This window comes from Manacus candei, unplaced genomic scaffold (genome assembly GCF_025592945.1).
Source record: "Manacus candei isolate 608988 ecotype Guabito, Panama unplaced genomic scaffold, ASM2559294v1 h1tg000028l, whole genome shotgun sequence".
Taxonomy (NCBI): domain Eukaryota; kingdom Metazoa; phylum Chordata; class Aves; order Passeriformes; family Pipridae; genus Manacus; species Manacus candei.
Window position 1 is genome coordinate 19,688,988 of NW_026138076.1, and position 12,311 is coordinate 19,701,298.

The window sequence follows — 12,311 nt, forward strand, 5'->3', positions numbered from 1 at the left end:
TTGATTGTAAATTCCTCAGGGCAGTGACTGAGACCTCAACAAGGTACTGAAATATGCTAAGCAAACAACAGTAGTTGACCTGTACAGTAAATTTCCATGACTTCACTGACAAACATATTGTCAAACAGTTTTCACTACAATAATTGCCAGTCAACTAGCAAAGTTCATGAACATCATACCAGCTTCAGAAGCTGATATAAATTTAAGAAGCACATTGAAGCTGTACGATAACCTAGGTAATATAACATAAATCCTACTAGGCACTAAATTTGCAGCAAATATGTTTGTTTGTTGGGATTAACCAATCATATTCTTTGTTGGCTATCTTCCATACACTGGCAAGATGTTCTTTCCATCTTATCTCAATATACTTGTGGAGACATACGACACGCAGAACAGCTGCATTTGCTAATCAGTAACGTACCTGTGTAAAGCACTAAAAGCCTCAACACTTCCCTGAAGTCCACACGGATGTGTTTGTGCCAGCCAGATAAGAAACAGGCCAAAAGGACAAAGATAAACTTCTTAGGCCTCCAAGACTGTAGTATAGTTTTTTTGCACTGCTACAACACAGCAAGGTATTCAATACAGATACACTATTACATTTGACATGGTGATGAAAGATGGTTCCTTCTTACTGAAGCTCCTGTCAATTTTTGACACTTTCCCATGGTTGCAGTCAAATCAAGTTGTAGGAAGCCTAAGTCTTCACATTCTGGCTTTTCATTATAGCTAAACTTAATTTGGAGCAAAGTAGTTTAACAATGAGTTAATGGCATTTTAAGATACAGTTGAGTTTGTTACACTGTCAGATTGCATTCTGTAGCAATCATATGGTACTCATACATTCCTCAAGAAAAAAAAACAACCAAACAAACAAAAAACTTTCTATCACTTCTACTTCAATGATAATTCTACAAATTGAAATCAACAGAAATTATACACTAGAGATTTGATATGCTCCTAATTCCCTATTTGGGCAAGGAACACTGACGTGGTTAGACCTTTATTTTTTTCACATGTATATTTGCCTTTTCAGGTACTTGGGAACAGAAGGGGGGGGTAGCACATTTGCATATTTTAATCAAATTCTAGCAAATTAAATAACTCAATTATTTTACAAATAAGATCACTTACCTTAACTGAAAGCTCTCAAGCACTGTGCAAAAGCCATCTGGAGCACTTATCAGTGGACAGACAATTGTTATTATACTGATTAGAGTAAGATATCACTGGATGCAGTATGCAGAAATTCTTAGATGCCAGAAGACCTCATTGCTGTAAGGTAATGCTGTTTTTTCTCCTTTTGTGGGAGAAAAAGAAAAGTCAGCAAATTTGGTTTAACTTTGGAAACCTTTCCTGGCATTTACTGATTCCTGATGTGTATAACAAAGCATTTATAGCTCAACTTCCAAAAACATGTTACAGTCACATACATTGCTTGATAAATATTTAACCTCCAACCTCTCTGCCTCTCCACCTACCTTGTTTTGAAGTGTTTTCATTATTTCTCATACAATGGTAACATAAGTATAGGCAGAACTAAGTTGATTCCACACATCTAGTAAAAAAACACGAACAACATGCCTGGAATACTTGTAAATCATAGGTTTTATCATTTAAGAGTATAATCCTGCCTTGCTTCTAAGCTCGTAACATAGATAGCAGTTAATAACAACTAGAGGACTGAATGCACTATGAGGCCTTTAAGAATACACACAGGTAAATGGGTATCCAAGACAAGGACCACAGGTCCTATACACAGAAATTCTAACTGTACAATAATTCACAGAAGTCCATTCTCAAACATTTGGTGAATCAAATTCAACCAAAAAACAGTATTAACTCTCCAGTTTGCAAGATTCTATTTTTTCAGTCCAAAAGTTATATTTTCAAAATATAATATGCTCATTTTCCTGCTTTGTAAGACATGAAAACTCAGTTGCTGACTGCTTATGAATAGTAGGAGTTCCCTTTCATTTTCAAAAAAACTGAGATAATACAACTATGTTTAATTTTCAGCCTTATATTCTCATGACTTGTTGTTTTGACTGAAAGATTAATTGCTTTTTTTCTGCTCTATATCATGTTATAAGTATCAAATACACAATGTATTACAATAATTTGTTTTTCTGTGATGTAGACAGTGACCTAGAAAATTTCTTTTGAGTGCCTAAAGATGTTATTTCATCTAAATTTTAATAGTTTATTTCCAAGACTTCAAAATATTCTATAGTCTATAATATCCTAAATACTAGGACTTTAAGAGTCCTTAATTTTCTTTTGAATGTGTGCACTAGTTTTGCACAAATGAAAACAGTCAGATCTCACAAACAAACAAACAAGAGAGAAAACTCCCTTTTTTGGCCACAAGAAAATACAATTATTCCTGATTTTTTCAACTGAACAATCTAAAACCAGCTATAAAGCAGTGTGGCAGAACATATATTAACATCTCATAATATCAAAGAAAAGGCTCATGGCTCTTTGGTTGCCTCCCACTTCTGTTCAAAACAATACCTATCTAAGCCCTTTTTGGGAGTTCTTAGATTAGAAGACCTAGCAGATATCCTGTGTAGCTCTTTCTGGAGAGCAGGGCTCCCAGCAATCTTCAGTGCCTTCCAGTTGTGTTTCCCAGTCCTTTGCAGATGCACCAGCTGCTCATGTGCACAACGAGCCATTATGCTGGAGACTCTCTAAAATGGTATGGATGAAAAGCTGGGGTTTTGGCAAAATAGTTTTGTGAGGTTGATATTCTCCAAAACACACTGCTACATGTAGTATAGACTAGTATTTTCTTGTGAAGTTTGCACTATTATCTCCATGATTAAGGAGTTTTAAAGATCAGAATACGTATTGTGGGTGCACATGAAATTCCACTCTGACTGGCCAGAGAGAGATCTGTCTGGTTGAATGAAATACACCACAGCAAAATTCACACAGATATAAACACTTATGGAAGACACCTTTCTACATTGAGCAGAGGAATTAGGTAAAACCCTCAACTAACTTATAAGTGGAGGGAGTGAGGGGGGAACCCGCAGGGGGAACTCACCTCCCCCAGAAAAACCTATCAGCCTTATCTTGAAAAAATGTAGGACAATTAAAAGCCAATAATACTTATGAGGGAGGATTTTGTTTCTTAACATCAAAACAAAATATTTTTTCCTCATAGAAGCTTTTACTCTGTATGTTTTGATGATAAACCTTACCCTTGATTTTACCTTTGGGCTAAAAGATGCAAAAGTTTTTCATCATCTTTTGTGTTCCTTCACCGTGCATTATCTAAACAGACACCTCATTGCTCAGAGTGCTTATGACTTCTAACCACAACACAAAGGGCAAAAAAATAGTTATATGTATTTTAAATAAATCATACTAAAATGCAGGAGGTAATGGAAGTTACTGTGCCACCCAGGATCTGACTAATTACAATAATAAAACACATAGCAATTACTTGCAGCTATAAGTTGTTAGGTTACCTCTAACATTCTCTTGCGTTTTGCAGAACAATTTATTTTAGCTCAGAAAAGTTAAAAAAATGCACCTACACCGCCATCTTGTGGAAAGTATCCCTTTTCCATTTATTGGATTTTGCTGGATCAAACACCATTTCGAAGGGAAATTTCTGTTTCTTTAGTATGCTGCTCTTACCTATCAGACACGTAAACTTTTTTTTTTTTTAAATAAAACAGTATTAATTTAACTTCAACTCATTTTCCTACTCTATAACATAAAAAAGATGAGACAGATTCTGCACCGAACTTGTAGTTCAAAGTGCAACTCAGCTAAAACCAGCAACTTGGAGAGAAAAATCATATTACACTGATGCATCTCAGTGACCAATTGGAATATTCTCATTTTCCAGAACCAGATTTGTAAAATCCCCCTTTCAAACACATCTTCTCACCTACAATTTATCCATCACCTGCTCAGCATTTCCAATAAGGCTACCAATAACACCTGTACATTTCTCACCCTCAGAGGAGCTGTAATGGAGCAGAATTCATGACCAGAGTGGAATTAGCTCTGCTGTGAATATGAAGGAAGCACTTCATCATCCTTTCCAGGTTAAAACACACTTCCTTCCCAGTGTAGCCTGTAAGAACCACAAGGTATGTATTTTTCACACAGGGCTGATAAATAACCATTAATCAGTTACAATTAGTGTTATATAAGATAGACTCGGAAAAAGGATAAGAACTTGCCTAGTTTTCTAGTCATTAAATGCTTTATATTGAGATAGATAATTTTGAAGGAACTACCCATAAAAGTTAAAAAGCAAAATACCATAACATAGGCTACAAAACTCTTCAGCATGAACAATAATTGCAGCAGAACTACAGTTGGGATACAAGTCTGGAGTTTTGCAAACTAATGCCTCTTTCATGGGCTGTCAGTCTGATATATTTAGAAAACATGTATTCAAGTCTTTCACATTTTTACCTGGACCTACTCTATCTTCAAGTTAATCTCCCTTATCCATCTCTACCATACTTCCACAGGCCACTATGAGTATGAATAAATCTTTATGCACATCACATTTCCCAAAGAGGTCTAAAAAAATACTTTGGCATTCTTGAGCTCAGGAAGATTATACAGCATTTTCTTAGCAGTGTTACTCTATTGTCACCAGCAGGAAGACTACTGAATTCTAAGATCCTGAATGCCAAAAAAAGAGTCCATTTCAGTCCTGTTTGCCCTCAAAACACAAACAAGCCAACCTTTGTCCATCAGGTATGGGGCAAAGAAGATTACTGGGCAAAGTGGGGTGGGAGACGTGGAACATTTTTTACTTGAGTGGAAATTGTAACAACCAATAAGACCCCCCTCAGTTATGATGAACTACCAGATTCAGAAATCCTCATCTCCCCCTGATTCAGATTCAGTTGTGAGAAACAATAACAAAATTATAAGAAATTTATATTTAATAGGTTTATTTTTAAAAAATAAATAGTAATCAATAAATAACATGTACGATAGTCTTCCACATCTCAAGACTGTGAAGTTATTTTCTTAGAGATATTTTGGGGAAGGTACCGTTGTCCAAGGTCAATATTCATAAGAGCCTGGGATTTTTGGCACAAGAGAGGAAAGTGAAGGGGAACTAGGTTCTGGGAAAGTTTCAAATGAAGATAGGATAAATCCAGGTACAAGTGTGAGAAATTCTGAACCTGCCTGTTTATTAAATTTCAATAAATTATAACAAGCATGAAAATAATTACTTAATAGAAACATTCAATCTTTTCGAACACATTTACACAAAAATGTGTAGCCATACATTTGGTCTAAGACCAAATATACTGTCTTGAACAATGTATAACATACTTTAATAGTGTACATAAAAAAAGTCTTTGTCAAATAATTTCCACTAGACTGTACTTCAGTCATTTGCAAAATGCTGTCACAAACTAATCTCATTTCTATGATATAAATTAAACAAATATATGTTGTCATATGTATATTTTCCAATTGTGTTATCACAAAATAAATGCTGTTTTAAGGCTGATCTAAAGATAAAAGACGAAATTATAAAATAGCGTGCTAATATTTTTGTCATTGTTCTAGTTTTTGGAGAAATAGGTATCTCTCATGGGAGGAATGACTGGATTACAGTGCTCAAAAAACAAAGTTCCTCTCACGTGAAATTTGATTGCAAATAACCAAAATGCATTAAGAAGGGAACTAATTCAATTCTCAACAAAATTAGAATGGTAACAAGAGTTTTACATTTAACTGTTCGTACCTGGTTACAACTTATTCTTTGAATTCCTACTCTTTTAAGATGTGATTATTTTAGTAGAGCTCAATATGTTGTGAACATGAGTGTCTGTATTACTGCAGTGACAGATAAACATATAGATACAAAATATATGCACAGAATTAATATTCTTGCCAAGTATTTTGTATTAATTCTCATCTGTCAGTACCAACTGACAGATATCTAATTGGAGTAATGGATGTCTAACTTTCTGGAAAGCTATTAATCACTTTCACATACTTAAGGCCATTCAGTCATTTCTTCCAGTGTTGTTGAAAATGCAGAAATGTTTTGGAATAATTCAGTGTGTTGATGGCAAATATGCTGCAAGGTAATAATCACCTGGCATATCCTGACAGTAGACCAGATGTCAGTTGTATCTCACCAACTGAGCTGAAAGTAAACTAGAAACATACAATGCTACTGTGAAAGGTGTCTCAATGAAAACAACTCAAAGAAAAATAAAACCTGTTCTCAGAATTCAGTTAAATCCAAAGAAATTCCACCTTGAACTTAGCTCAGACAAATTTGAAGACTTTCAGAATTCATCACATGCTGTACGGATAAATACATACAGTGCTTCTTAATATATTTGATAGGAAACATATGACTGGAATGTTTCAAACCTTGGGGATAGGCATAAACTTAAATCTACACATCACATATCAGAGGTCCCTCACATGTCTAACAAAACAAATAAAGAAAAAAACAGCCAGCAAACAAACAAAACCCACAAAGCATAGTTCTTGGCTATTTGTTAGGCAAATTCTTCAGATCCTGCAGTTAAAGCCACAATACAGCAGAACACCAGAACACATTTTTACATACCTAATTACATGAAGTCCCTGATAGCTGCACTTAAACTGATTCCAAAAAAGACAGAATTTTCATTACATATAATGAAATTAATTATTTTTCTGTCTTTTCCAGTGGAATAGCTGGGTTTATTGTTAGTTTTCCCTTTATCAGGGAGTATGTATAATTCCATAGAATACTACAGAAACCATTATATAGGTGCTACACAGGGGGTAAACTAATTTAACATAAATTAGCAATTATGAGGAAGCATATAATCTGATCTATAGATGACCATATATTACAAATAAATATGACTATCTGCCTTTCTTAAGAGTTAAATTATTTTATCTATTTAACTGCAGATGGAAGTACTTCACTCTGTTTTGCGCAATCCAGTACTCATCTACTCATATGAGTAGACCTGTCTCTCACTTTATAGAATACATTGGTAAAATTTTTCCATACATGCTAATGCCAAATATCCTAGATGTTTTGGTTTGAAGCTCCCAGGAACTAAAAGCAAACTGGTATCCTGAAAAACTAGAGCTACAGGCCAGATTCACCAAAACTGACTCTATTGTCAATTCTTAATATTGACTGTATTCTTAATAGTTTTCCAGTGTCTAAATATCAAATTACTCATGATGTATTAAGTAGCAGAAACTGTTTTCCAGCTTCAGCTCAGACTTGTAGGCTCTATGTCTGCTCAACTGCAGAGAATTAGAATCAACCAAAGAAATATTCTGAGATGATAGTTTAGCTTTATTGTTGCAATAATACTTTCTATTCACTCAGTTAACATTTTCATGGTTAGGCTTCGCAAACGAAGATTAAGGAAGGCTCTATCCACATTTATTACAGGCATGCTGTCAGTTAACATAGTTATCAGAATAACTGTCTGAATAGGAATTTATGGAGAAAATAGGTTTAGGCCCTAAATAATGAATCATTTGTAGGGCATCTCTAAGGGCTCTGCTCTCCAAGACTCCCTCAAATCTATCAAATACCTTGCTTGGTTTTAGAGAACAACAAATTCAGGGATTGCACTCCTCTGTAGTTGCCTACAAAAGTTTATCTGATGTTAAAAAGCAGGTGCAAAGTTTCATGTTCCTAGATATATTTTCTAATATTATTTGTCAGGCTGTATAAAACGGAAAGCTGATATTATGTAATAAAGGCAAGCTGAGAACTAAGTGTCCTTAAAATTAACAATAAAAAACTGCAGGCTATAAGTCAAAACAAATACCACCCTTCAAGATTTTGACAAAATCACTTCCAGTTCAAAGAATGCTTCTCAATCCTCATGTTACCCTTTTTATTTTTTTTTAATTCATCATTCATTCGTGCAGAGATAATAATAAGGCGGGTTTGTCATGGAAAAAAATCTACTCTAAAAAAATTAATTTTAAAAACGAGCATCTCTGTTACTACATTGCCCTTCTTCCAAAGATATCCAAGCCAGGAATCAAGCATAATGCCACCTGTTATGAAAGGTCTTTTTTTTCCCCTACTTTTAAAACTACTTCAAGACACTTTATGCTTTCCTTTAATTCAGAACAGAACAGAATTAAGTTGCTGTGCCACAAAGAGCAAACTGTGACAGCTGATTTCAAAGCAATCCTTCAAGACAAGTCCTGACTGCCATGCTTGTACTCAGCTGAAGAAGATTACTCAAAGGTTGGATGAACAAGAGCTGCTGTTATACAACCTCAGTGGTCTCAAAACTGCAGAAGGAAACATATGGGTAGCATATCAGCACTGAAAATGGCAGGTCTGCAAATGTGCAACATCCTCCTGATGGCCATTATTATCATATAAGCCCAGTATCCATACATAAAAATATGAAGATCTATTTTTATTGCTTTAGAGCTGGAGATCAGAAATCACTTTAATATTTTAGAGCTCTCAACTCAGTGTGTCTGAAAGGACCATGGCTCCACGCTCTGTTCAATAAGGATTTGATTTCTCTGTATTATTTAAACATCCACCTTTAGGGGATTTTGTGTCCTTTTTCTCCACAGTATACTTGCATAATTTCTCACAGATTCTTGAAACTCATAAAAGTTTTATATATGTGTGTCAAGGTAAGAATAACCACTTTCAGGTAAGTAAAAGTAGTGTCTATTAAGAAAAGCTGTAGACGTCAAGAGAGCTAAGTAATTCTGAGTTGCTTTAGGGCTTTGACTTTGCACTTATTCCTACGTGTATCTCAGGAAAATTCCTACTTTCTACATGTTGCTTGTATTAGTGGCACACACAATACCTTCAGTGCTATTCTCTTGGACATTGAACAGTTTTTCAGGATGCAGAAACCAGTAACCTTCTTTAAAGGATTTATTTTTTAAGCATTCCTCCTAAAAGTTACAATTTTGTTCTGCTGAGACTCCCAAACATAGTTTGAGCCTTCAAATTCTCCTAAATATAAAATGACTGTGGTGGTCTTTTAAAGAGAAATTGTACAGTTTATTCAAAGTTAAGTGATTGGTGCACAAGATAATATTGCCACAGACTTCGGTGGTGCAGTATCAGGCCTTATAAGAGCAGTCATTCCTGCCTTTTCTGTGACTTCTAAATTCAAATTATTTTACTGGCAGTTTTCTCAGAAGAGTTGCATTTTTGCACATTAGAGAATGTTTACAAAGATCAAAGCATTAATTAATAAAGTAATTAACTATACCCCACAATGTTAATTTATTTAGACACTATTCAAAAGACATAAGATCACAGTATTTTATTAAATATTTAAACTGTCTAACTGCTCATCAAATATTTAAACTGTCTAAGCAAGACAAAAGTTTTCATAGACTGAAGTGTTTTTCTTCACATATATTATTCTTTATATTTTCTACATATGTAAATGTCTTTATCTATTTATCTCTCTCCTTTTCAGTACAGCTTGAAACAACAGAAAATTATGAATGAAAAGACAAGAATAGACCAAGCAGTAGCATTAATTCTGTATCACGATCAATACCCCAAAACAAGTTTTCTTTCTGCCTCCCTTCCTTCTTGTTATAATTTCTGCAGGTGTCCAGAAAATGTATCACACCAAACAATTACAAATCTGTATCCCTGAGAGAAATTACAAACATGCTCACTGTTTTGCTAACACTTTGCTAAACTTCCTTTGACACAAGGATATTCTCACACAATAGTGATACATATCAGACAAAAATATTGCATAAAAAATAATAAATTAGTTGAATTAAGGGCTGTACAGGAGGTCAGACACTTTAAAGAAAATCCAACAAGCCATTTCCTCAAATAACGGGACTTTAATATTCTCTTAAATACCATTCACTTATTGTGCAAAGAATGACCTGCTCCAGACTTCTTTACACATAATAAAACAAAGAGTTAAACTTGTGAGTATTGATACTTAAACAACCTTATAAACTTGTGCAAGACTGACATGGCCATAAAAACTCTGTTCATCCCTAATAAATCACTCCTTTTATTTTAATAGCACTGGCATAAAAACAAATAACAGTTACCATCTAGATTGCTTGGGTGCATGTGTTTTAGTGAATGGTTACTTCTATGCACACTTAAAACTCTGAACCATATAGAATTAATGAGGCTGCAAACAAAGGAGAATAAAGTTCTACTTATAATTTGTCTATATGCCCGATACACAGCACTCACGCACAAACAGAGAAACCGGTCTCTCTACAGCAGAGCTAGGTGAACTATATATTTAGAGGCTTATATTAAGCAGAGGGAAAGGAATTGCACAATATAACATGAACCAACCAACTAACTTTCACTACTGTCCTGTTCTGTCTCTGTACAGGCAAGTGACCACTAGATTGCGTAAAAAAGAAATATGTGTGGTTTCAAGTGGTCTGTTGAATAAAAAGTAGAGGACTCAGTAGCTCAGTTCTGGAAAGAAAATCAAAGTCATACTGAACACAGACAGATCAATTCAATAAGCACCACAAACTACAAAACACCTTTGAATGTGCACCATCAATTGCAGAAATGCTATTGTTTAATTTAGCTGGGAAAAAATGCTGTGCCTGTGGGAGTACTGCATTTCACTTCACGTGGGATAGAGAAAAGAGAACAGAGAAAGCAAAGGAGACCAAAACTGTTTTTCTGTCTGTACTCTCTGGTAGGGAATTGGGGATATGCTCTCTATGCTGCCAACAGAGGCATTCGTATCATGTGTCCTTGAAAAAGCCCCTAAAAAGATAACTGTTTTTATAGCTTATTTCACTCTCCAGCACTGTACTGCCAAGCACTGTAGGACACGTAGCAGAACTTAAGTGAAACTGAACTGACAAATCCCTTATAAGTGTTCTGTTTTAACTTAATAGAATCATGCTGGTGTGCCACCAAGAAGGTCCTCCTTCCATGAGTTACAGTCCAACTACATTATTGCAACCAACAAATGGAATTCACAATGAAGAATGCAACTGACTTTATTATTTCACATCACTTAGATTCTAAGCTTGTTTTGAAAGCCTCTACTTTCCTTTTTTGTATCCACAAAGTACATAAGGTAAGAAAGACTGATGCATTTAAAGGAATCTGAGAACACTCTTGGAAGAAAAGGAATGCACATGAAATTATGATTTCTGGAATACTTATTTTTGTAATCAAATCAAAACATCTCTGCACCTTTCTTAAAGCCATCTTGCCCAGAAATTTCTTCACACATCTAGAAAAATCTCTGTAAACTCGCTTCTCGCATATGGAACAACAAGAGAACAGCAAGCATCAATTGCTTTCAAAAACACTTTTGAAAAAATATAAATGCCGTTCCTTTTGCTCTCAAGTTTACACATATGATCATGGTATCTCTATGATTACCATGTCACAGACTCAAGACACTGCACTCAAGACACTGCACCACTTCTTCACGAAATTCATTTTGTTTGTATAGAAAAACAAACCAATGAACTCCCAGCCCTTCAGTGGTCTCTCACCAAGCTGACACGCACCATTCCACACCAGTTTCTCATAAGTTGGAAGGATTCCACAGAATCTCCAAGGACAAACTTTAGAAGGAGGCTTGAGTTAAAAGATCGGCAGCACATAAACCTGTCTTTTTAATGGCAACCACTTTACATTGTTTAGCACATTTAGCAGGATTTAAGGATGAATCTAATACAGTCACAAACTTCCAGAAAAAGCCTCTGAGGTAGAGGGGGAAAAAATGGTGAGGGGTGAAATATATAGTCACTGCCAACAGGTCTTGAGCAAGCACTGCATGAGCAGGTGAAAAAAAATCTAGTGACTGTGAAGAGCTTGATGACAGCTCTGGGTCTGCTTCCCTTATTCAACTGTTTCCACTTATATTCACCTCTGCATCTGTTACATATTTAGGGGTGTTTTTCTTAGTAGCTTTGAGTCCATTGAAGCAGGTGAGCACGTATTCAAAAGACAACTAAAAAGAAAATAAAACATTAAAAAGAAACCATTAAATAGTTCAGAGAAAAGTCGAACGATAAAGTGTGCTCTTTGCAAATAAAGGTAGCAAACTCATTTCAATTGAGTTTATGCCATTTGAATGTAGACAAATGAATAAAACAGTTTAATTTTAAATGAAATCGGGGGAACGTAATTTGATGCATATAATCTCTCTTGGCAAGGACTTCTCAAGAAGGACAACAGCAAATACACGCACATACCACCTGCAAGTATCTATCATACACTGATCTTCCTTAAGCAACTTTCCCCCACGTTCCCACCCTTCAACATTAAGCAATTATTTAAAACTCACTTTATAATCTTACCTGTTTTCCTC